A 27,004-nucleotide genomic window follows, 5' to 3' on the forward strand; every position below is an offset into this window, starting at 1 on the left:
TTTTTTAATGTGGCAGCATTATAATTGTTTTACTCGAAAATTTCATAACATAACTTAGATTAGAACTCATCCAGTCGATATTTTTCATCGACCCAAAAGTGTAACATTAAATCCAGCCTTGAATTATCAATTTCAATGAACGATATGTCCCTTGTAGACATCAACAACGTTAATGTCCATTCAAAATCAAGTTTGCGCTATTTGCTCGTATGACCTGTGAGATATTTTACGAACAACTTACACATAAGCGATGCAAAGTTTTCAGCGTAGAGCCCTAAAGCTTTAAGATTAGTTCTAAGTGGAAAATGACAAATAACTAGATAATTGCTTTACTCTCAAAGAGGCATTTAAGTTTATTTAACTTACGCGGCTACGTCTCAGATGGTCCAGCCGTTGAGTCTAAATCTCGATGACTGGTTCAAGCATTTCGACTGGTAACTGGCGAATGACAAGCGATCTGATTCGGAGTGGGATTGTCCATATAGACTTAAGACTTTACATATCCCTATAGGAGAAAGTTTAATAGTGTGATATCACACGATCTTGGTGGCCAATGGACCGGCCAAAAACGAGAAATTATCTGCCCACCAAAGTTTTATCTCAATAAATCCATTGATTGATGCGATAAATGAGAAGTGACGGCACCCTGTTGAAGCCAAATGTCGTCGAGATCAAGAGCTTCAATTTCAGGCATCAAATAGTCGCTTATCCTATCGCGATAACAGCGCCCACAAACCACATCAAACGCTTGTTTTTTTCTGGGTAAAATGGAGTATCTCTTCAGGGTTTTCTTTCTCTTAAATACCGCAATATTGTTACCTTTTATATCCAGATTTACAGCCTAATCTCTGAACAAAATTTGGCTCGAAAACGTGGCATCTTCTTGGATCTTTTCAAGAGCCTATAGAACTTAGCGATGTCGCTTGGCAAGGTCGATTCAATTTAAGATGAAAATTGGAAAAAAATGCGCCTAGTCGTTCTATACGTCAGTCCGAGTTGGTGCGAACGGCGTCGAATCGATTCTCCACGGACTTTGTATATACTCTCAGCTAAGGCTACTTTATTTTCTTCACTGTGTGCCGAACTTATTCTATTCGATCGATAATTGCCCAAAAATGAATGCTGGGTCTCAAGATTGGTGATGGTGGTGCGAATAATACGCTCAAGTAAGCCGATTATGTTGACCGTAAGTTGAGCGAAGCGCGCGAAGCACAATCTTTAAAGAACGAGAATTTTCATAACATAATAAAATTTTAAACGTTGTTTAGGCATACATAAGTCTCTCCATGATGAAATGCCAAAGAGTACTAACAAAAATTAACATTATATTATCAACGTCTCACTCGTGATTTGTTAAAAAAAGGCTATTGAAAAAAGTACCTCTATTTGGATAACCCTTTATATACCCTGAATATTAGAGGCACTTTGATATAAATGTTTGTATTATTATCAGCGGAACGAGCTGCGTAGATTTAGCCATGTCCGTCTGTCTTTATGGTCACCAACAAAACCCTCAGTTTCTCATATGTACATATATCGATCGGAGTTGTTTTTAATGCTTTTCTCCTCAAGAAGCTGGCAAGAAAAGCTGTAAATCTTGGTACGTATAAGCTGAACGATCAAAAATAAGTCCTTTTATAGAAACCGTTTTTAATTTGGAAAACATATTCACGAAATTTTGCCACTAATTATTATCGAAAGCAACAGTACCATCTAAGAACAAATTGTTCGGATCGAACCACTAGAGAATGTAGATGTCGTATTAAACAACAACTTTCATTGCAAACTCATAGCATGTTTTGGTCGACACTTAATCACGAGATTTAGGCTATTGAGTAGAGTATCTCGCTAATCTACCAGGATTGCGTCATAAAAAATTATATTTAATTATCTCGTCACCGAGGAGATTTAAAGCTAATCTACTCAAAATCTCCCTGAGCGACTCTCATTTAGTCTCATCTCTTTGTCAGTAGACAAGTTCATCTCAATAGCATAGCCGATGTAGACACTTCAGAAGGAAAAACATGTAAACAAACAAATAAATTACAAGCAATGCATCTGAATTCACCTGACAATCGACTTCAAAATCAATAAATTCATCGGTTATTTTCATTAAATTAATTCTATTGAAAAAAAGACTTATATAACAAAACACAACATAATGGATTTTGTTAAAAAATATTAAATAAGGCGAATTTTTTAATGTCAAAAACACCTTTTTTTTAATTTCCGAAGGCAGTGAGAAGAGAAATAGATTAAATGTATTAATTACTAATCACTTCAAATATTTGTTTGGAATATGCTATAGCCTGTTCAGTGTTTAAAATTAATATTGCCGAAAAATTATGGATACATACATGGTGTTGCGCGAAATTATTATCAGTTCCGCGCTAAACACAATTGAAGGAATTAACTGCGTCCCACTAAAGATAAGGTAACAACCCATATTCGTAAATCTGCAAAATTTAAATAAAGATTTGAAAATTTGAAGTTGATTTTTACTCAATTTTTATAATATACACTGGGGTGCAAATCCAACGTAAACCTAATACAGCAAAGTTAACTGAATATAAATGCTTCAGTGCAGGTTTCAGCTGTACGTGAGCGGAGTGCACAAGTAAAATAATATGCATAAGCCAAAATATCAAAATAAATGTATTTACAGGCACAACCACACGCACACCGATATCATATACATACATACCTACTCTAGACTAACTGAAATGTGCGCCAAGGGATGTGTGTGTGTAAAAAGCTTCAACGCACTTCATTTTCGATACGTTTGCATGTGGCAATCCATAAACATATACGCATAAATAAAAGCTACGTGAAGCCTATTGGTGCTATGTTAGCGCAATCATCATGAACACAATCAGATATATCAAGCCTTGCGCTAGAGGAGGGCGCCACACAGACCTTTGATGGTAGCATACATACATACGCGCACACACAGTCGGAGTGAATTTGAATGAGAATCGGCAGTCTATTTGTACCTTTCATGCGCATATATATATTTATATGTACATATATATTTAGTATAGATTTGGTATAAATGTATTATTTTTGCCATTCCACAAGTGAAATAAAATGAAACTGAAATACTAATATTAAATTAGAGTTATCATTCGGTTGGTGAGCTGGAAAAAGGGGATATCAAATATCGACGTTTAATCCGATACATTTCGTGCATACGTGTGCTAATCGTGTGCATAAATTCGCAATACACACATACATATATAGATACGAATACATATATTTCTGGCAGAAACTACACGATTTCGTGAAAACTTTTGATGACACACATCTACGAAAGCGCTGGTTGGATGGTTGATCGTATGCATACCGCTAGTGATTTGTGTGAATATGTGTCTGTGTTTGAGTGTATGTGCGTTTAGCTTATTAAAAGTTATGTTTAGCAAGCGCAAATATTTATCTTTTTCGTACGAGTGCGAGTACGCGCATGCATGTATATTTCCAGTTTATTCTCCCGATTTCCCATTGCAGCTGGTTGATAAGTTGTTGCAAAAGTTTGTATGATTTTCTAACGCAAACTTGGTGTAATTTACCATTTTATAAGTAATTTATGCGGTAATTAACTCGATTCGAATTAAGCGGGAAATTGTGAAAGTTTGCTAATGAAGAGTGTAACCTATATTACACACCTAAATAACTCTAGCTACCGCAACGTGTATTAGTGATAATATTTAGAAAGGTGTTACATGGCGTATGAGTAACTAAAGTGCCAACATATGCTCATAAATTATTTGCATTATTTATATTAAGTAGTATAAGCTTATTTAATTTATTCTTATCACTTTTAAACCTGTATGTTGTAAGCTCTAGTTGTCATTAGCAATCACATATAAGCTACATAAAAGGAATGTAGCCCGAGAACATCGAAATATAGACTAACGGTTTTTTATCGATTAGGTTCAAAACCTATAATGCAACGTCAAACGTCGATATGTACGATTCGTATTCGCCTCTTTTGCAATAACTCCCAAGTCGGACTTGCCAAGGCCGAGCGGTCAAGCTTAACCGTTCGGCTCTTCAGTCACGTATTTTCGCCATAAGTCCGGTAATCTATCTGCTTTCGCCACGCTGCCACTCTTTTCTGTTTATCTTTTGCATAGCTATAGCTATTTACACTCTCACTCTGTGCCAGACCACCTTCGATTGAATCATGTAAGGCACTTTACGAGGGTTGTCCGATAAATAACCGACCTAACCATGATGCACGCGACTTTTTCAAAATTTTTTTTTTTCTACATAGTCTCCTTGTAACTCCACACACTTCTCCCAGCGATGCTCCCATCTCTGCAACCCTTCCGTATAGTACTTGGCGTCTTTGTCTGCAAAATACGAGTTCACGAAAGAGATTGCCTCCTCATTTGACGAAAATCTCTGGCCGCCGAGCGCAGTTTTAAGTTGAGGAAACAAAAAAAAGTCGCTTGGTGCTAGATCCAGTGAATAAGGTGGATGGTCAAGCAGTTCGAACCGCAATTGGTGGATTTTCGCCATGGCGACTGTTGAGGTGTGAGATGGTGCGTTGTCTTGGTGGAACAAAACTTTCTTTTTTTGCAAATGTGGCCGATTTTTCGAAATTTCTTCCTTTAGCTTGTCCAATAATGATGCGTAGTATGCTCCTGTTATAGTTTTTCCTTTTTCAAGATAGTCGATAAAAATAATTCCATGGCTGTCCCAAAAAACACTCGCCATCACTTTCCCAGCCGAATACACAGCTTTAGGTTTTTGGGGGCTGGTTCCCCCTTTTCAATCCACTGTTTAGATTGGATTTTTGTTTCGGGCGTATAATGATGAATCCAAGTTTCGTCTACAGTTATCAATCGGCGCCAAAACTCGGTCTTATTGCCTCTAAACTGAGCCAACAGAGCGCTGGAAATGTTCATGCGAGCACGTTTGTGGTCTAGCGTAAGCAAACGCGGCACCCAACGCGCGGACAGCTTCCTTATGCCCAAATGTTGGTTTAATATGTGACAAACAGTTTCTTTTGACATCTTCATAATCTCAGCTATTTCCCTAACTTTAATCCGGCGGTCGGCTAGTACCAATTGATGAACTTTAGCGATGTTATCGTTAGTGGTTACAGTTTTTGGACGCCCGGGACGTTCATCATCTTCCAAGCTCCTGCGACCACGTTTAAACACTCACAAAAACGACTATCAACAGATAATTTCGCAAGATAAATTTCTGAAATTTTGGCGAGTAGCTATTATAATATGCACAATTTGAAGTAGAAACCTTTTTTTCAGATGTGCCGCTAGCTTCACGTTGAGGTCGGTTATTTATCGGCCAGCCCTCGTATTCTCTGGCATCACTTGATCGTTCATCAAGTCCTCTACCTCAAATTCTTCGTTTTCATATTATACTTTGTGCAGGAAAAGAAGATATGCAAAGCGTTTTCTGCGCTGCTGCAAAAGGAGTAATTTGTTCCGGCAACGTGTCCATATTTGTAGTGGTATTCTCTGTAACAACTTTGTCCTGTTGAAAACTGTGTTAGATAAAAATCAGTTTCTCCATGTTCCGTTCTAACCGCGCTTGTACACTTTTAATAAGTCTGTGCGTCCATCTCCCCGTTATTGTTTCATCCATCGTTTCTGTCATTCCTTTAGGCTCCTTTGTCTTTCCTGCTTCCTCTCTTCTTTCGTTAAGCGAATGCCAGTGCTCTTTGTTTTATTGAATACTTGCTTAATTTCCATGCCCATTATGTCTGGTGGCATGAGACCTGCTATGAATCCAGCCGCCTGATGTGACACACTTCGGTAGACCTACAAATCTGATTGGATTTAGTCAGATTATTCACTTCGACTTTTCTGAGTAAGCGCCTTCTCCCATATATATGCAACGTAAATAAGTATGGACTGACTTACTTGGGCCAAAAGGGATCGACTACTCTGGCTTAGTCCACCAATGTTAGTCATTATCCTTTTTAGCCCCGCCGTCACCCTTGACACCCTTTGTCTAATTTAGCCTCGAGTCTATCATCACTTCTAGATATTTCAGTGACTCCTGTGTCGTAATGGTACATCCAACAATATTGAATTTGGCGACCTCTAGTTTATTCCGGCTTGTAATTAATATTACTTCCGTCTTTTGGCCAGCTAGTTGAAGCTTTGTCGTCAAAAGTCATTTTCTAATTTTTTTCGTATCCAATTATTTGTACCTCCTTGGGTTATAGGACGTTCCACAAAAGTGGGCCCAGGATTAACTCTCGTGGAACTCCGACTGGTGTTTGGTAATGACCTTCAGAATAAATAGCAGTGGTTTTTTTAGTTGAAATGGTCTTATTATATGGGGCCAATAGGTCGAGTTAAAGGCATTCTTAGTGTTAAATGTGACTACCGCACAGTACTCTTTGGAGCCATACATCCTTCTAATTCCTTCTATTGCTTTACTTGCAGTAAGTTTCCTGTTGACCGGTGTCTGCGGAGTCCATATTGGTTATCGGTCAGCCCTGGCAGCTCTTTTTCGAGATGTTTCTCTAAGCTTGCGCATATTATTCGCTCCAGTATTTTTCCTGCTATGTACAGCATGAACAGTGGTCGGTACGTGTTTGGTTCTTCAGGCACTTAACAGATTCTGTAGCGCCACGTTTGTGCTTGCTTGCACATACTTCCATTGGGCTCTGGACTGACATCTGTACTAGCCACTAGCTACCACTGGTGGCTGTTCAAGCTTAAAATTGGGTATTACCGCTTTTGAGCAATCAATGATCTTATTGTTATTGGTTGGCGGTTTCCACTATATCCTGTTTGAGCAGGTAGGCAGCACAAGTTTCTACACATTCCTTGCTTTAGCTAGATAACCGATATTTAGCATACACCACTTACAAGCAGCATCAATTTTGGTATCTCCTTTACAGCCATACTTTGAAATCAGCTCCAGAGTTAATGTCAACTCTTGCACCTAAACCAAGCTTTGATCATGTCATTGTGTTGAATGCCATCGCGCTCGTTACGAACACTGCCTCAAGAAACAACTACTAGTTTTCTTCAGTTTTTTCCAGGAGAATTAGTTCCAGGATTTAGTTCACAACCTGATCCACGATTGTAAGGAAAAGAAGGTTCGCTTGCGCAGAGACTGGGCCACTAGATGGAAATCGGCCAGGCTGATTCTCAGCACGGTGACACTTTTATCCAACCTATTTTGTACTTGCAACCATGGTAAGACTTCTTAATTCAAGACTGTCTTATCGAGAAGCGTCGAACACCCAACTACAAAGTGACACCTTAGGCAAATAACTCCCATCAGAAACCAGGGTGATCTGTTAGCAGCCCATTTCTGCCATCGCCTGCCAGCTGTAATAATATTTGATGAAATTCAACAACTAAAACCACAAGCTTTAAACCACTAACAGTTCCAATTGAGCACATTTAATGCTAAATCTCTCAACTCACGCATTTAATTTTTGTTTTAAATAAATCAAATCTACTGAACACTCTTCTGTTTAAAAGCTATTACGCAAAACAGCCAGCAATAAAAATAATGCAAAAACTTTAACCTTCAAATTGTGAATCTATGAAAAAAGACGAGCGAGCAAAAGTTTTCTTGGATTCATAAATAAAGGCGAACGAGCAAACAAACCGCGATCCCTCAGCGCCTTCCAAGCAAATTCGGCACGCAAACGCCAATATGCAATGCATACATATTTGCACAGATATACATATTTACATATGTATGTACATGATGTACGGCATACCCGTACATAAGTAGTTACTCACGCTTGCACATAAATAAATAATGCAAACAACGTCGAAAACTTTATTAATTTGGAGATTACGAAATGAAGATTTGCATTCCTGCGGCTATACCAAATAAAATTCTTTCTAAATGAAGCGGCTGCCACATTCCTATACTTCACTACACCGCCTCCCCAGCCCTAACGTGTCACTGCTAACAGACTAGAACGGAGCGCCAAAACGCCTGCCTCACGCCCGGCAGACAGCGTGCGGAGAGACGCACAAAACTATAATAAAAACTTGGCACTTTAATTTAGTTTTCATGCAACTGCAAGGATACAACTAAGCCAAAGGAGTGAAAGAAAATGCGAAATGCGAAATAGGGCATGCAAATCCAGACAACAAACACGCCAACAAACAAACAAACAGACAGACAGAAGCGAAATTAGTGACGAGCGCACAGCAGCGAACTTATCCAGCTAACTGCATCTGAAATGCGCGCAAACGCAGAAGAAATAACCTGCAACAGCTTGTTAAAAGCAAAAACAAAACTTACAGATTTATTTTTCTAAATATTGTTAGAAAAATTGGAAAAAATTAAGTGCTCGGCGCTGCCAAAGAGCGCTGCATTAAGCAGAATTGTAAGACATCTGCGCAAGGGTCTGAGCTTCTTCCGAAAATAGAGAAAATTGGCTACTGAAATAGCTTTTTATACACGTCAATGGCACTGGTGCATTAAAGTGATACGCCAGCAGTAGAAGCAGGTAGCGGATTTTCCTCTAAAAGTTCGCTAGCAAAAAGCGAAATAAAAAATCTGTTCATATCACTTTGGATAAGCGACGTGCAGATTGCACTTATTTTGTGTTGATGTGCACACCTTAAAATTTAATGAGTATATATTAAACAAATTTAGAGAAACAGCTCTGCAGACTTATCTTCAAAAAGATTAAATTAGATAAATTACACGAATATGAACCAGATTTCCTAAAAGGGATGATATATTGGGTAGTCGAAAAAGTATTTTCGTATTTTCAATAGATGTCATCGCAGTCGCCAGTTGTACCACATTGTGTCATTTTATACCATATAGTGTTGGAAAAAAAAATTAAATTCCAGCAAGTCGAAAAAAAGTTACAGCTATTCAAAATAGCGGAAAAATAGCAAAAAGTGGTCAACCAATATGTCACATATTTCTTTATTTATTTATTAATATAAATATAAAAACAAGTTGAAGTTTAGTTAGAAATACAAAAAGACTTTTTCGACTACTCACTTAGATATTAAAGTGTCTTTTCGACCATTTTCATGTCATGTGGGTCATGATCACCCACCTGTGCTCGATTCCAAGAATTGGGATTGTCTTAATCCACAACCTGGAGTATTTTTAGAAAATATTTGAGTATAAAATTGGTCTTACTCAAGAACTGAAGCCATCGGACCACCGTGAACTTAGTGGATTTGATGATTTTGACTTGGAAATACTTGAAAACGATAATGATTTTTTTAAGAAAGATGAGATTCGCTTTCACCTGAGTGGTGCGATTCTTATGCGAAGAAAATCCACAAATTATTCATGAACAACTATTACATTCACCTAAATTGACAGTTTGGTGTGGTCAGCGGTCCGTACTTCTTTCGAAATGTAGCTGGTGACATCGTTATTGTCAATGGAGTTTGTTATGAATCAATGATCGTCAATTTTTATAATCGTAATTGGAGAAGAAGTTAATCTTGTCAACATATGGTTCCAAAAAGACGAGGCAACGTGCCACACAGAATATGCAACAACCGAATTATCGCGAGAGGAGTTTGCAGATTCGATTATTTCCATAAATTGTGACATTGAATAGCCTCCAAGAAGTTGTGATTTAATACCATTAGACTGCTTCTTGAGAGGTTGTTTGAGTCATTGGTCGTTAGCAATAAACCAGATTCACTTCATATTTTAGAAGTCAATTTTAAATATGCTATTCATGACTCATGGTACCACTTGATTTAATGGAAAATTTACTCGAAAATTAGATGCATCGAATTCGTGTTTGCAGACGAAGTAGTGGCGCCCATTTGAATGGTGTTATATTCAGAGCTTAATTGTATTGAGTGTACTTTAGAATCATATCCGTAAATCCAAGTCTCGTCTCCAGTAATGATGCATTTCAAATGCTAGTAAGAAAGCAAAGTTTCACAATCAGCAACTCCACCCTGTATAATTCAAATTATGTAGTAAGAAGCACATCAGTGTAATTACAATGCGTTGACGGATTAAACGGATATATTCGTTCTTACTTTTCAAAGTACTCAAGAAATTGTCCAACATACACCAAATGCGCAGAACATACATAAATGCAATATGAGACAACCCCCAGCAATGGGTTTCTCCTAATTGCCATTTAACTGGAAACTATTTTATAAACTATCTACATTTAAACAAATTGATGTGTTATATTTACATGAGAAAAAGTAAGAAAAAAACTTTAGTTTCTGTTATACCGAGTACCTTTCACAAATAAAAAGGTTCCTGTACAAGAACTTCTTTTAATCGTTCGCTTAGTGGTGGCAGCTATCTGATTTCTTCAAATGTTAAGACGTTGTCTTACACAATAATCTTTGTCAAATATCGTGAAGATATCTCGTCAAATAGAAAAGAGTTCCATACCATGCCATGATTTTTGATCACTTCGTTTGTGTGGCAGCCATATGCTACAGTAGTCCATGTTGTCCGTTGTCGGTTCCAACAAATAATAAAAGTCTTGTGGCGAAAAGGTTGTTTCCAAAATTTTAAAACGAAATCTCAAAACAAATTAACGTATGTATATAAAGACCAAGGGATATATATAAATATATTTCTCATCGTTTTAAACTTCGTTTGGAGCATAGAGCCGAAAATTGCGACTATTACCGGAATTCTGTACTATTATACAGTCACAAGTCTCTAAATTTGAAATTTGTGTGACTTAAAACGATTTTGAAATTCAGTACGTAACAGTCACAGTGATATCTACAAGTAGTTGATCTCTGTAAATGTATTATTAGTATATTCAATATGGCAAACAAGAGTTCTTTTTAGTTTTGTGACCTGCTAACTATCAGGTGAAAATTTTGAGACAATATTTTGTGATTAAAGTCCAATATCGGTATTCTGCTTGTCACGATTGTCTCATGTTTCCAATTGTCACAACCGTAATTTAGGATTTGTCACCGGTGTAAGAAGCCATGGCTCCAATGTATATCCCGAATCACCCAAAAGCCATTTAAAAGCTCCATCAGAGTGTTCTTTTATAAGCTTTATCCATGGTGGCGAAGTAATTAATTAATTACGATTGTTGCAATTAGAGACATGAGACAATCGTGACAAACCGAATACCGATATAAGGAATGTGTTGTGAATAGTAACTTGTCACAAATTGAGACATTATTTAAAAATGTCTCAAATAGTGACTAGAGACTGCTTACAGAATTGCACTATATAGTGAGTAAGCCTGTAATTTTTCACTGAGCTAAATGAGTGCAACTTCTTATAATAGTGGTTCCTGATGGATTTCAATACTATTATCATGATTTGTGGAAAGATGAGATATATTCAAATGGTCACCACAACCGAAAAGTTGTATTCATGCAGTGGGGTGCCAACACATTTTATGGAACGATTGACTTGATTTTTATAGATCAGAAGATAAACAGCGATCGCTTCAAAACATATATCCAAAAGTAAGTGATCTCTTTGGACCAATTCCTTGGATTTTTCAACAAGACAATGCTCCTATTCGTGAATATCATGACCTGGCCACCATATTCTCCAGATCTGAACGTAATTGAAAATGCTCGGGGCTGGCTTACCCGGAAGGTACACGAAGGAGGAAAGCAATATGAAGATAAGGAAATACTAACTGCAGTTATTAAACGTGCTTGGAGCGAGATTTCCTTGACCTACATAGATTCCCTGTATTCCCTGAAAATATTAATAACAAAGGAAGCAGCATTCTTTACAGAAATATTTTTTTTTTATTTCTAATAAATCAAATATTAACACAAAATAAAAATTTAAATAAAAAACTACTCTTCTAATAAATAATTTAAAAGCCTAAGTGCGTGTATTCCAATGACCAAGAAAAAGAGATCTTCTTTTGAGTGGCCTTAAGAGAATGTTTGAAAAACACAATTTTGTTATATTTGAAAAATCATTTGAATATGATATTTTTTATTATCAAATTTTTTTCAATAATCATTCAAATAATAAATACTAGAACAATTTTAATGCAAGAAACGTGCGTCTAACCCAAGGACCAACAACAGTATATGTTGTCATACGGTCATATGTCTATGGTACCTCCCCTCATATGATATCAGAGTAGGTAGTATCTACATATATCTCCAAATCCATATTTTTTCCTGCACCCATATATACCGAGTGCTGAGCATCCAATTAAGCTGTTTTTCGCCAAAGATGAACTAATGCACATAAGACTTCTATACATACATATAAAAGTTATATGTACATCACAATCCTATTGGTATTCATCCATGCCAAAGATAATTGCCTGATATGCAATATTAGACATTACTTCTCTAAAAGTTTGAAAATAGGCAGAAATGAACCACGATCACACCTTATTGAACGCCATTTTAGATCCCATCTTAACAATTTATGGACGATATATAGTAAAATTAAGTAAAATACCGAATATGTCTACAAAATTAAACGGGAGTATCATACTACTATAACATTATTTGACTTAATGCTTCCTGAGTGACCATATAGCCATTATAATTATTACTTTCTTTTACTTTATTTTATATATTGTGATACAAACAGCAACAAAATTTAACAACGTATTGTCTTTAACATCCAAACATGGCACATTGTGACATTGCTAGATTATGAATGCGCACGAGAATATCATAAGAGTTTGTCAACTTATAGGGGTAAAAGAGAATCTGTAACATTTGCAACAAAGAAAAATATGCACAAACAAATACAAGTTAGACATTTACCCTTTTTTACACCTGCATATGTGGATCCGGCACGCCGCGCTCGGTTTTATGCCGCCTAGTACAAACTCCATCCACAGTCACAATGACCCTATTCGATAAAGCTTTCACTCATAGTTCTAACGCCGCTCGTATATGGCAAGCAACTGGCTACGTGCATCTAAACATTAACCCAAATCGCAGTTGGATAACGTGCTCACTTGAATTTTCCATTTTCTACAGTTATTTTACGCGCTTCTACTTTCCGCCCGCATATACTGTGTCGCCATCGTCGCCGTGGTCGTAAAAACATATCTGCATAAAAATTGCACTTTTATCCTTGAAAATCCCAAGCATAAACTTTTTCGCGCCGGTTTTTCAACTCACGTTTTGCAAATTTTTTTTCATTCAATGTAGTACAAAGTGGCATTTGAAGAGGGCGCAAATGCGCAAAGGTAAAGGCTTTACTGCAACTGAGCGAGAGACACAAAAACAAGAATAGTTAAAACTAAGTTAACGCTTTTGCACTGCATTTGCTAGTGTGGCTTACGATTTTATATAATTTAATGCCTTTGACAGGCGCACCTTTGCTGCGGTAGTAATATACAAGTCGAAGTGAACTAGATTTGTCCAGCAAAAACATGGGAGAGCATTTCATTAAAGAAAAGGGAGTTTTTTAGCCGCGACAAGATAAATTAATCAATATTGTTATAGCTGTTTTTCAGTATTTATCAATCTTTTATCATTTGGAGCACTAAAGCAGAGTTTCAGCCAAGCAAATAAGGGAAAAGTGGAAGGAAAACGCAGGAAATTCGAATGGAACCACACATTTCATGTTATTCCAAATCAAGCAATACATGTACATTATAAGAAATTCTATTCCAACGGCACTTCTGTTAGAAGCCTACTACTAGTACTACAAAATTCTAATTCAATGTATTCAGTTGCCTTATCTAATAGAACTGATGAAGACCGGAACAATGATCAAATCCAAATTGAAAACAGTCCTCCTGGGCAAACCGTCAACGCCAAGTTTTACTCAAACGTAGGGTCAATCGGATCCGACAAGAAATCGCAGTCGATTGAAAGTTGCACCACGACAACGCCTCGGCTTACACCGCCTTTCTTGTGAACAGCTACCTAACCAAGGCTGACATCCCAACGCTTTCGCAGCCGCCCTACAGCCCAGATGTGGCCACCAAACTTTTTCCTTGCCTGAAAAGGACAATGAAAAGCAACCATTTTGAGACGACAGATCGGATCAAAGCAACGTGCACCTAAACGCTTTTAATTTGCTATTATGTTCAATAATTTAGCCTTATTATAAAGATCAGGTCTATGAAAGAATATGAATAACATAGTACACCGCAAGCGTTTTTGAAGGCAAAGGAATATTTACCGACCCTGTAGGAAAATTTTGAGGTCCAAAGGTCGGGCAGTCGAGTTAGTTGACACTTTTTTTATTATTAAACTTTACTATTTATTTATTGAATCTACTCTACTTAAGATCCTAACAAACAGATTGCGAATCTTAAATTACTCACATGGATGATTATTTTTCTAACTGGCCCTAAAATGTATTACGTGTGAGCTGGTAAGTCGCTTCTACTTAATCTTGAGCTCTTGTTCACACGTAATAACGATCTTGCTAGTTGGATGAACCAAAAGATTCAATGCATATTTCGCGCTTCCTTGCTCTATTTCAGCTCGTACGTCTGGAATTATTAAGTCGCGTTGGATGTTCTCATTTCGGATATATCACGGTGCTCCGGGGATTGTACGAAGAATTTTTGATTGCGCACGACGAAGAATTTAGATGTTGCTGCTACTCACGTTGCCCCACAGCTCCCATCCATAGGTCCAAACTTATTTAAAATTGTGTTATATGTAATGATTTTATACTCCAGTCTCTAGAGCTAATAAGCCAGTGCCAGAACCCGTCTTTAACTTAAGATTAGTTCTTTTAGCCTCTATATGGTTTCGCAAAGTAAGTCGACTATCCAGGTGGACCCCTAGGTAAGTGGCATGATGGCTTTGTGATATTTGTACGTTGTTCAGTGTCGAAGGCGAACAACAGCTCTTGTTTAGGATAAATGAAACGTGCTTACATTTTTGTTCGTAAGCTTGGAGCGGCTGATTATTACAGTGTCATCAGAAAAAGTAGACATTGTTATGCAGTCGTTTATTGGGATATCTGAAGTGTATAAAACGTATAATACTGGGCCAAGAACACTGCCTTTTGGTACAGCAGCTTCAATCGTTTGAGATCCAGATGTAGTGATGTTACATCGAACTACAAAATTTCGATCATAAAGGTAGAACTTAAACAGTTCGTAGGTGTTTTGCGGGAGCAGCGTTTTTATTTTATACATAAGACCATCTAACCATACTCGATCAAAATTTTGCGCGACATCAAGAAATATTGCAGAGCAATATTCCCGTTTTTCAAAAGCTGTTCGGATTTCAGATGTGATCCTATGTACTTGCTCGATCGTTCCGTTCTTTTTCTTGAAGCCTGATTGGTGAGATGGTGTTATGTTGTGGGTTTGAAGATGTGGCTTAATGCGGAGCATAAAAAGTCTTTCAAATAATATCGACATGCACGATAGCAAGCTGATGGGCCTAGAGGAATATGGCTGCGTTTTGTCCTTTCCAGGCTTAAGTATGTATCATCACAATAGTTGACTTTTTCCATTGTTGAGGAATGTGAGCTTATTTTGTGATTGCATTGAAAAACATAAAGATGCAGATTATAGCACAGTTTGGTAGCTCAATAACCATTTTTGGAGTAATTAAGTCGTGCCCAGGAGCTTTCCTTGGTTTAAATTTTTCTATAATTATTTTTGATATCTCTTCAGGTACGAATTTCACTGGCTCAGATTGCACCAAATAGGGTACGGCTGGCAGTCATTAGTTTCTGGGTTTGGCTGGAAGACATTTTTTAATAAGTACCGAAGACTACGGATTTTTCTGCACCACTCCGAGCCCATTTGCCATTATTGTCACGTATTGGCATTTCACACTCCATTGGCGCACTTAGAGTTTGATATTCTTTCCACAACGGGTGCTTTGTATTAGTCCGTGACAGATTTTCAATATACGGGTTCTGCGCACGCTGTTCCTCACTTCTGAGCGCTCTCGTCAGTGCATGTGTGGCCGCTTTCAACAGTTGTTTTGAGGCTGGTGATCTATGAACCTGCCACTCCCTTCGTAGGCGTCGTTTTTGTAATACGAGTATTTCAATTTCCCTATTAGTTAAGCTATGCTTTTTGTTTTGCATGTAACCTTTTTGAGGAGTTGAAATTTTGGCGGCTGTTATAATGGTTGATTCGAATGCTGCGATGGTGTTATCAATATCGACCGATGTATCTAAATTTGGTTCGAATTCGATGTGTGTGCTGATGTATTGTTTATATTTTAACCAGTTTGTAGCTTTTGACTTGAGCATATAGGGTAACTCTTTATAGTGTGGCTAATGCCGCAAAGTGAAGAGAACTGGTAAGTGGGCTGATGAGAGTTCTGCTCTGATTTCTGCACTAATAAGGCTTTGATCAATTTTCCTAGTTACTGCGAGGTCAATTAAATCTTGCAGCTTTTTTGGGTCTGCCGGCCAATATGTAGGCTTTCCAGGAGACACGTAGTCTAGTTTGTTTCTTTTACATATAAGGGAGATATATAATGTTTCGGATGTTTCGCATTAAAATCACCTGCAGCAAGAAAGCACTCTCCCAGCGAGCTGAAGAAATTTATAAATTGCTTTTCTGTTATTGTGAAGCGTGGGGGACAATATACGGCGGACACAGCAATGTCACCTTGCTTTGTCTGCACGCAAATTTATGTTGCTTGCAGATAATTCTCAACAGTTCCAGTTAAATAATGGTATTTAATGCGACTCTTGATTAAGATACCAGTTCCACCATGCGCCTTTCCAACTGGATGATTCGTATAATAGAAGGTATATCCCGATACATTAAAGTTGTATTTGTTAGTTAGGTGAGTTTCTGCGAGAAGCATTATATCAATTTCCTTGTCGTTAAGAAATTTTGACAGCTCTAGTTTATGGCGAGGTATACCATTTTCATTCCATAAAACAATTGTAAGTGAGCTCATTATTTTGAACTTTGGTTGGCAAGCAGTTGGAGCAGTGTGTTTTGATTTCATGTGAGCTCTTGCATTGTGTTCTGCATGGACGTAATAAAGTTCATCATGATCTGTTGCATACACGCTATCATTGCTTCGATATTCGATTGACTACCGGATTGAACGTGGGGCTGCTGTTCTTGCGGTTCAATAAGACTCGCTGTTACTGTAGTTGTGGGTTTTTCAAGATCATTTAGGACTTTGCAAACGATACACCTTTGACGGTTCTTGGTGGAGCTATCAGCGAATTCAGATTGAAGGATACAACGTTCGGTACATTTTGACTGCGTTCGGAGACTACACGTTGGTTGATTCGATTTTTTAGCTACTTATAGACTGGACAAGCTTCGTAGTTTGCTGTGTGGTTTCAATCGCAGTTTCCACACTTTTTTGCATTTCGGTCTTTTTTGTTTGACGTGCAAATGGCAGAGTCATGCAACTCTCCACAAGCTACACACACTGCGCGAAATGTGCAGTTAGACCTGGTGTGACCAAACTCTTAGCAATTGGTGGAGGGGTACTCCTTATTAAATTAAAACAATTTTAATATTTTGGTTACTGCAAACAGACTTAAACAACCTAGTTTCTTGGTGTGATAGAAACGACATGCCATTGAACCTTAAAAAATGTAAAACGATGTGTTTTTTCACGTAGATCTGTAGACCCTACTTCATACGCAATACAAAACTTTAGGTTGGAGCAAGTTTGCAGTTTTGTTGATCTGGGAGTAACTATGGACCCCAAACTAAATTTTAATCTTCACGCATCTTCCACGGTTTTTAAAGCTTAAAGCGCTCTTAGTTTTTTAAACGTTGGTCTAAAGAACTTAGAGATCCGTTTACACAAAAATTTTTTCTACATCTCTGGTGAGGCCTATATTAGAGTATGCATCTGTGGTTTGGAACCCTAGTTACCTAGTCCATTCGGATAAGTTAGAGTCCGTTCAAAAACAATGTTTACTTTCTGCCTTAAATCATTTGCATTGGGATCCCAGTTTAAATCTTCCCTCTTACGCTAACCGTTTAAAACTTATAAATCTCCCGACATTCGCTAGTCGTAGGGAGATGCTTGGTATAATATTTCTTATAAAACTCATGAACGGGGAAGTCTGTAGCCCATATCTCTTATCTGATATTAATTTTAACGTTCCCGCTTGCTCTACCAGGCAGTTTAGACCCATAATTTTAAAATTTTCTCGAACAAATTTTGAGTTAAACGAACCATTCCGCCATATATGGCATGATTTCAATTCCCATTCCAGCACATTTGATCTAACAGACTCACTCTTTACCATTAAAAAAATTATTTTATCTACTCTTAACAAGTAACATTTAAAAATTATAAACTTTAATTTAATTCTTAATTTTGGCTGTTGAAATTTTTATTTCTGTAGCTGAGCAGCTTAAGATCGCAACGGATAGCCGAAAGGCGAACATACATATATGTAAAGTAGCCAACACTTTGCCTCTATGTGAAAACATGTTCTCATAAAATATATGATGGGAAAGACGAAAATTTCATTTTCTCCACATAATATCATCTAACAGCCTTTCCATTTTACATAATTAAAAATGAATTGCCTTTAAGCGTTCGTTTGAGTGCTACGTAATCCTTCCACAGGAATACTATTAGCTGACTTTCGATCACCTACACTCCTCTTGTAAAGCTGCGACAACTAAAGAACAGCACTGCCTGTTTGACTCATAAGTATTTGTTCCGAGAAATTTTCATTTTTAATTAGTTAATGCTGTCGAATTGTTGTTACCGACTTGTTCGGGGGGCGCAAATTACCGCCATTGAGGGCGGTGCTGAAACGCGGGAAGCCTTGGAGCTACGATTGTTGACAGCAAACACAGCGCAATTATTGCTCTTGATATACCTGCGTGTGCATAAGTGTGCCTTTGCACATGTGCCACATATTGTCAGTGGTAGGCAGAGTAAAGAGGCTTGTTGCAAGCTAAATGCAACGAAGTGAATCCAAGCACACCTCATTTAAGTCACTTCAATCAATTTGCATTAATTAAAGTGTCGCCTCGACGGCAATAGCGATGAACAGACGCAAAGGCGCTCTGATGTGAAATGCAATCCAATAGAGTAAAATGCCAAGTCAAGTCATCGAATGAACTATAAAAGGTCAATAGGCCAAACGACGTTTAAATACATATAACACTCATGTTCTGTTCATGTGTGCATATTATATACCACACATACATACATAAATATAAATTACATGCTTATTTGCAATCAAAGCACGCCGATATGCAATTTGTACAATGTGTCGTCCCGACGCCAGTAAGCCACTCTCCAGGCAATTAGAATATAATACTCGCCTGCATAAATTACAGAATCGTCGGGCTATATTGCACAATACTGGAGCACTCTATAAAATGCTTTGCTTTGGTGTAATAGCGGCACAATTTATACCGTTATCTAAGCAAGTTCTTTTTTGCACGATATTTGCTCGTGTTTCAGCGATCGCATTTACCACAAGCTATGCAATAAACTGAGGATTCACGTCGGGAAAAGTGATCTATTTGAAGTGTGTTAGATATCATAATGTTTATGTAAATAAGAAAACATCGTTTCAAATATTTGTTATTCTAAGGGCTTTACAAATAAATACAACAATAAATACTAATTAGAGTAAAGATACCGGAGCAGAGTCCAGAGATTCCCTCCGGTACTAGATGGCTGTTTCAATGTTACTTCAATGTTATTAAGAGTTGGTTTATAAGAACCTGTCTTCTAGCATTGCAATGTTAATGGGACCATATAAAATACGAGGTTTGACAATTAAGTAATGAGACTGACTATTGCCGCGCTTGTGGTACACTTGTGACCTTGAACCTTTCTCTTTTTCCGGCATCCCTCCCCTCTCCATTGATATATGTATCATCGCTCTAGCTTTTAGTTCGCCTGCTGCGTCAGGTTGAGTAGACGTATGTTTATAGTGCTCGGCACGAAAATGGAAAAACGAAATCAAGAGCAACGCGTCGCGATAAAATTTTGCGCCAGATTGGGCGAAACAGCTTCGGAAACGTACGCTAAAATTGTAAGAGTGTATGGTGATAGTGCTCTTAGTCGTGGAAACCAAACGCCAAAGACAATGGTTGTCTCCGCGCGCCCCCCGCCCGAAAAAAGTTCGCATGAGCAAGTCGAAGGTGAAAACGATGATTATTGCCTTTTTTGACAGCCGTGGAATCGTCCACAAAGAATTCGTTCCACCAGGGAAAACTGTGAATCAAGTCTACTATTCCCAAGTACTCGAAAGATTGCAAAAAGGAGTCAACAGGGTGCGCCTAGACATCGCTCGTAACTGGATCCTTCATCACGACAACGCACCGTGCCACACCGCCCTCAGAGTGTCCCAGTATTTGGACTCTAAAGGGATCGCCGTGTTGCAACAGCCGCCTTATTCACCCGACATATCACCCTGTGACTTTTTTGTTTCCTAAAACAAAATCGGTGGTCAAAGGAACCCATTTTAAGTCGATTACGGACATCCAGGCGGCCGTGACGAGGGTACTCGCAGACATGCCAGTCGAAGCGTTCCAGAAATATTACGAAGCATGGAAAACGCGCTGGAATCGCTGCATAGCTGCCCAAGAGGACTACTTTGAAGGGGATGGCAGAGTTGTAGAATAATTTTCAAATATACGTTTTTTATGGAATCAGTCTCATTACTTAATTGTCATACCTCGTATATGAAGACATTAAATTTGAAGCGATCTCTGATCATTGTGGAGTACTTTTAAAGGACCCACTCAACATTTTCTTAGAGTATTACGAGGGCTGCTATATATATTTCTGGCCTAATAATGAAAATTGGAATATTTATCAACGGAAATGGTCTTATTGTTTTTCAAAATATTCTCCATCAAGATTTACACACTTTTGCATGCTCTCAAACCAATTTTCGAAGCACTTTTTCCACTCCGATTGAGACACCTCCAAAACATGGTTTTTGAATGCTTCAACAGCATCTTCTGGCGACGAAAATCGTTGACCACGCATTGTTTTCTTGATGTGTGGGAATAAAAAGAAGTCATTGGGTGCCAAGTCAGGGCTGTATGGCGGATGACCCATCAATTCGACGTTTTGTCCGGTCAAAAAGGCACTGGTTTGAGCCGATGTGTGAGAGTTCGCATTGTCATGGTGCACAATGGTTCGTTTTCTCTTGTTCGTTTTTCGAATTTCTCCGAAGACTTTAGGCAAACAAATGGTGGTGTACCACTCAGAATTGACCGCCCTACGTTGCTCATGCGGAATAGTCGCCACATGACCAGTTATGCCGAAGAAACATGCGACCATTTGCTTCGAAGTGCTTCTTCCACGAACAACTTTCGTTGGATTTGGCTCGACTTGGAAGACCCACACGGTCGATTGCTGTTTTGTTTCGGGCTCATACGCATAGATCCATGATTCTTCACCTATGGCGATCTTATAAACGTCTTTTGAAGCACCGCGATCGTATTTTTTCAGCATTTCTTTACACCAATCCACACGAGCCTTTTTTTGAGCGATTGTCAAATTGTGCGGGATCCAACGAGAACAAACCTTTTTTACGGCCAGGTGTTCCTGCAATATCGAATGTATGCTGGTGGGAGAAATGCATAGGCATGCCTCTATCTGAAGGTATGTTGCATTATCAGTTCACGTACGGCATCGATGTTTTCTGGCACAACGGCTGTTTTTGGACGACCTTCACGGAATTCGTCTTTGAGCGAGCGTCGGCCACGATTGAATTCGTTGTAACAGTTTTTCACAGTGCTAAAGGATGGTACTTCATAGCCATACAAAGATTTTAGTTCATCGATGCACTCTTGTCGTGATAATCCACGTCGAAAGTTGTAAAAAAAGATCGCATGAAAATGTTCACGAGTTAATTCCATTTTTTGCCCGAGATGATTTTTTAATTCCCTGTAAATAAAACAATTCCCAATGAATGACAAAACGTTCTGAGTGATGTCATGCTAAAAAATGTCAAACTTTCCAATGAAAATGTCAGATTGCACCTGGCAGCACTTAGTGTTGCCTAGGCCAGAAATATATATAGCAGCCCTCGTAGTAGTGATTGTTTACATGCAAAGTTCATTGGCCGTACAAGTCCAGCGAGATCAATACTTCTAGTGTACTTGCAATAGTAAATAGAGGAGCAAATATAAATGTCAATATCTTATGACAAGTTTCGACCACTTTTTGTAGCAATTGAGGTCGTATGTCAGCAATAATGCGACGAATATTCTCTTCTAAGGCATCAATCATCTTGGCTTATTTGCGTAGACAGCGACTTCACATAACCCTACAAAAAGAAACGCGGCAAGGTCAGCAAACCTAGCTCTATAGTACACCCCATTGACTTCAATATTATAGTCCGCTTCACTTTTGAAGAAACATGTAACAATGATTCCGTCTGCTCATAAAGCAAAACCAAAAAGTTATTTTTTGAGCGTGTAACGCCATCTAAACAATGGCTTGAGGACTATCATTACTCTAAATACGACAATTCTGTTTATTAACCTACTGGTTCAACCAAAAGCGAGCTTCATGGCTGAACAAAACTTTTTTGGCATGCGTCTTGTGAACCGGACGATTATTTTGGTAATAAATATTGCAATTTGAAAACATTGATCCGGAGGGCAATATGAACTGGCAAACCAAATAGAGTATAAATAAAGTACTAGCTGTCAAAAATACCGACTCAGAAAACAAGTATAAAACGTCATCGATCCTCCACTCTTTATCCTGAAGGGGTGACCAATTGTCAAAAATGTTAATGTAAAAACTAAAACAAAACAAGCAAGGTAGGGTCGCAATCGAACATTTTATAATCTTGCAACTTACAAGAATCAAAGACAGGGAAATACTTTAAGGTGTAAAACCAATCATATAGAGTAATGTCATCCCGAAGTTCGAAAATCCTTATATTACTTAACTACATGATGGCTGAGGGACCAATACTGCTGGTTATATTCAACCCATTTTTGCCATACAGACATACCATTATTAGAGAAGGACTACACCTTAAATTCAGTTAGTTATATATCAGACATTGACCGACATTTCCGATCAAAAGTCAACTATAGGTACCGAGAAGAAGATCTTATAAGATTTGCACTCAGCATATTTGATTGATGTAGCTTAAGTGGTTAAGACAGTATATACTCGTACATTAAACTTGTTAGAGGCCGGGGTCACATCCACTTTTTCAAAAAAAAATTTACCAAAGGTGTCCCTTGCTAGTGCGATCCCCTGTGCCAAATTATAGTTTTATATCTTTTTTATATCTTAATTTAGTCCTTACTTATAGCACTTTATATTTTGTCCATTAATGGCGATTTGTGGGCATGGCAGTGGTCCGGTTAAGCCAATTTCTGAACTCCAAATTTCTTTTGTACTAAGGAATACAAATACCCAGCTTGCACGGCGTCCGTCCGATAGACAATCAACTGGGTTTCAACTTTTCTCGTCATTCTGGTCATTTATATTTATACCCATATCTATATCCATTAATTTTAGGTGATACGTACAACCGTTAAGGGAACAAAACTATAATACTCTGTAGCAACTGTTTGCAAGAGTATAATTACAATGTAATGTAAGGCAAAAAATTAGGTTTTTTGGAAATCATGTGTGTTTAAATTCTACAGAATGTCCAATTGACTGATGCTTAAATCTTCTTAAAGAGAAAATTTACAGTTGCTATGTGGGTGAAGGCGATTTCCTCATTAATTACCATATGTCACTGTTTACATACGAGTATATATTCGGGATGGAAAATTGTGCTTCGTTATAGATTAAAGAGATATTGATGGTTACAGCATAATATTAATTCCACATAATCCTGCATTGTTAAAACTTAAAAACCACTTTCTTAATCCCTTCTAAATAGAAATGAAACTTTAAAGCCTGCAGCTTAGGCTTTGAAAACTCATCAGCGCACCATGTATGAACGCGGCTTTGTAATTTCGATGAACTTTACCTTTTGTACAAAGGTATGCAAATTATCTTGATATTCTGAAATCCTTTGCTTTAATAAGTATGCGTATATGCGCAAGTATTCTCCCCTGGAACAACCACAAAATTTAGTATGCGAGTAAATGAGGGCGTCATGTGATACGCTGCGTATCTATTCACTTGTAAAATTTTGCGAATAACATTGCTATGGAATCCAATTATATTGCATCATACCTTTCACGACAAGACCTCCTTGGTAGTCGCTCATTCTCACTTGAGAGGCTTTGTGGCTTGTTCACTGCTGAGTTTTTTGCTGGTTTACTAGAAAAATTTATTATAGGAAGATAAATTCTCAGTAAATTTTGATTTAGAAACTTTGGTGGAACTAAAATCAATTAAATTGAAACTTAAATAATATCGCGTTTTTTTATTTTATTTTATTTATTTTTTTTGAATAAAGAAAAGTTATAGTGAAGTTCATACCCTAAATGATATTATTATCTGAGTTCATATTAAGGACCGTATTTCATCCACTCACACACAGTCATGTTCATATGTACATATTTTAAAACTAATATTTTTTTGTTTTCATAAACGGTCTTTACAGGATTATGACTGGTTTTCTGGGTAACGGCAATACTAGAACATTCTTTTTATTTAATTTTTGTGCTCCGAACTGCGTATATTAAGTTCGTCACGACGTTTCTAACAACTAGAAGAAAACATAGGAGACCCTATAAACTACCATATGTATACAAATGTTTTTAAGGATCAGAAGACTATAGAACATAGTTGCCATATAATATGAACGATCAAATACATATCCTTGTATGAAAAAGTCTTTTTATTTCACGAAATTTAACTAGAACTATTGCTCAAGACAGCGGTACAGTCTCCGATCAGGCAATTATAGCATCTGACTGTCATACAAATGCAGTATCGTAAATGCTCTATGAAAGCTCCCAATCTGTTATCTTAGATTAAAGACTATTCCCGTGGGCCAAACTGCGTATCAGAACCGCAAGATTTGAATGGGCTATAACCTTAGACCTATAAGGTATTCACAAAAATAACTCTACTTTATATACTGTTGCAGATCTTCCATTTCAGTTTGTAGACGTTTCGACCGCTAAGTGAGGAGCTATGATTACTTTGCTATATAAAGAGCAAATCGGTTAAAAATCTTCAGCACATAATGTCTAGAAGTACCATCATACCATATTGTGTTTTGATGCCAAAATTAAAATTGGTTAATACTTGCATATAAAATTCTTACAGCACTAATCAAAACAATTTCAATCATCAACGTCATATGAGTATGTAGTATACTTTATATAGTATACAAAAATTCATTTTAATCTTGATAACTTTCCGTAAATTCTAACTAACGTAAAAATAGAGTTGGTACCCTCAAAGCGAGCAGTAGATATGAATGGCTTTGTCAATTTAGTATCAGAATAATATTGCCATGACTGGCAATACGATTTTACAGAATTTAATTTCAATTCCACATGTTCGGGTTTGAAAGTATAAGTAAACGCACAAAATCCAAAATGTGCACATAAATGATTAGTCCAATGGTGTTCCAATTCGTTAAGCAATTCACGTCAAATTGTAACTTGGTCCAAATATATCCAGATACATAGGTTTGTTAGCTAGTCTACAAAACGAGAAAAACCAGATTGATATATTAAATTATGTTTTAAAGTTCTAGTTATTACGAGGGAAAACCAACCATGAATGCGAGAGCTATCCCTCACACGCATTATGGGATAGAAGCGCTGCTGCACATAACATAAGCTTGATGTGGCAGAGCATGTGAGCATGACGCATGGTATACAGACTGTAAGTGATTATGAGCTTATACCGGTGGACGCCATTAGCACTGATGGTGATGTTAATTTCCTTGTTGTATGCAACGCCTATCACTCATTAAGATTTGGGAACAGGCAGCGGGAAGATTATTATTTCCACACAAAATAAACTGAAAACTCATTCAGTCATGCCAGCAACTCTACCTATACGAGGTATGACAATTAAGTAATGAGACTAATTCCATAAAATCCGTATATTTGAAAATTATTCTACAACTCTGCCATCCTCTTCAAAGTAGACCCGTTGGGCAGCTATATAGCGATGCCAGCACGTTTTTCATGCTTCGTAACATTTCTGGAACGCTTTGACTGCGATATCCGCGAGTACCCTCGTCACGGCCGCCTGGATGTCCGTAATCGACTAAAAATGGGTTCCTTTGACCACCGATTTTGTTTTAGGAAACAAAAAAGAGTCACAGGATGACATGTCGGGCGAATAAGGCGGCTGTTGCAACACGGCGATCCCTTTAGAGGCCAAATACTGGGACATGCTGAAGGCGGTGTGACACGGCGCGTTGTGGTGATGAAGGATCCAGTTACGAGCGATGTCTAAGCGCACCTTGTTGACTCGTTTTCGCAATCTTTCGAGTACTTGGCAACAGTAGACTTGATTCACAGTTTTCCCCGGTGTAACGAGTTCTTTGTGTACGATTCCACGGCAATAATCATCGTTTTCACCTTCGACTATCAGTCTCATTACCGAAACTTAGTCTCATTACTTAATTGTCAAACCTCGTAGTTTATCGTAAAGACGTAATACTGTGCAGAGTTAGGCATAAGGGAGCCTTTTAAGCTGACAGACCACTACATTTCAAGCTGAACTCTTAGCTATTGTGAAACTCGCAGAGCTGGCCTCTAATGCACCTGAAGGCAATTCCAGAGTCAACATAGGTATACTTAGACAGCCAAGCAGCAATCAAAGCAGTAATCTCGTATCTCATGAGAAGTGTCTTAGAAAGCAGGACGGCAGTGGAAAGTGCCACCAAAAACAAGCGATTTCACTTCTACAAGGTGCAAGTAACAAAGACATCGAAAGCAATGAAATAGTGGACGAAATTAAGCTGTGTACGGCTGTCATTCTATAAGACAATCAAAGTTGATAAACCCATACATTGCCTTTATGACAATCCGAAAAGGAGCATGGCAAGGAAAGTTAGATCAGAAGTAAAGCTCCCAATCACTATTAATAGAAGGAATATGATTGTAATACTCACTGATCACAGTCTGGTGGTCACACGTACCTGCAGAATGGTTATGACAGGTTGAGTTGACTGCAGATAGTAAGGCCGCAGAACCTATTGAAATTTCCGTCAAGCGCTGACATTCTGAAGGACGGCTATGTGAGGCTCACGATCCTACCAGAGT

Source organism: Bactrocera dorsalis, chromosome 1 (genome assembly GCF_023373825.1).
Source record: "Bactrocera dorsalis isolate Fly_Bdor chromosome 1, ASM2337382v1, whole genome shotgun sequence".
NCBI classification, from domain to species: Eukaryota; Metazoa; Arthropoda; class Insecta; order Diptera; family Tephritidae; genus Bactrocera; species Bactrocera dorsalis.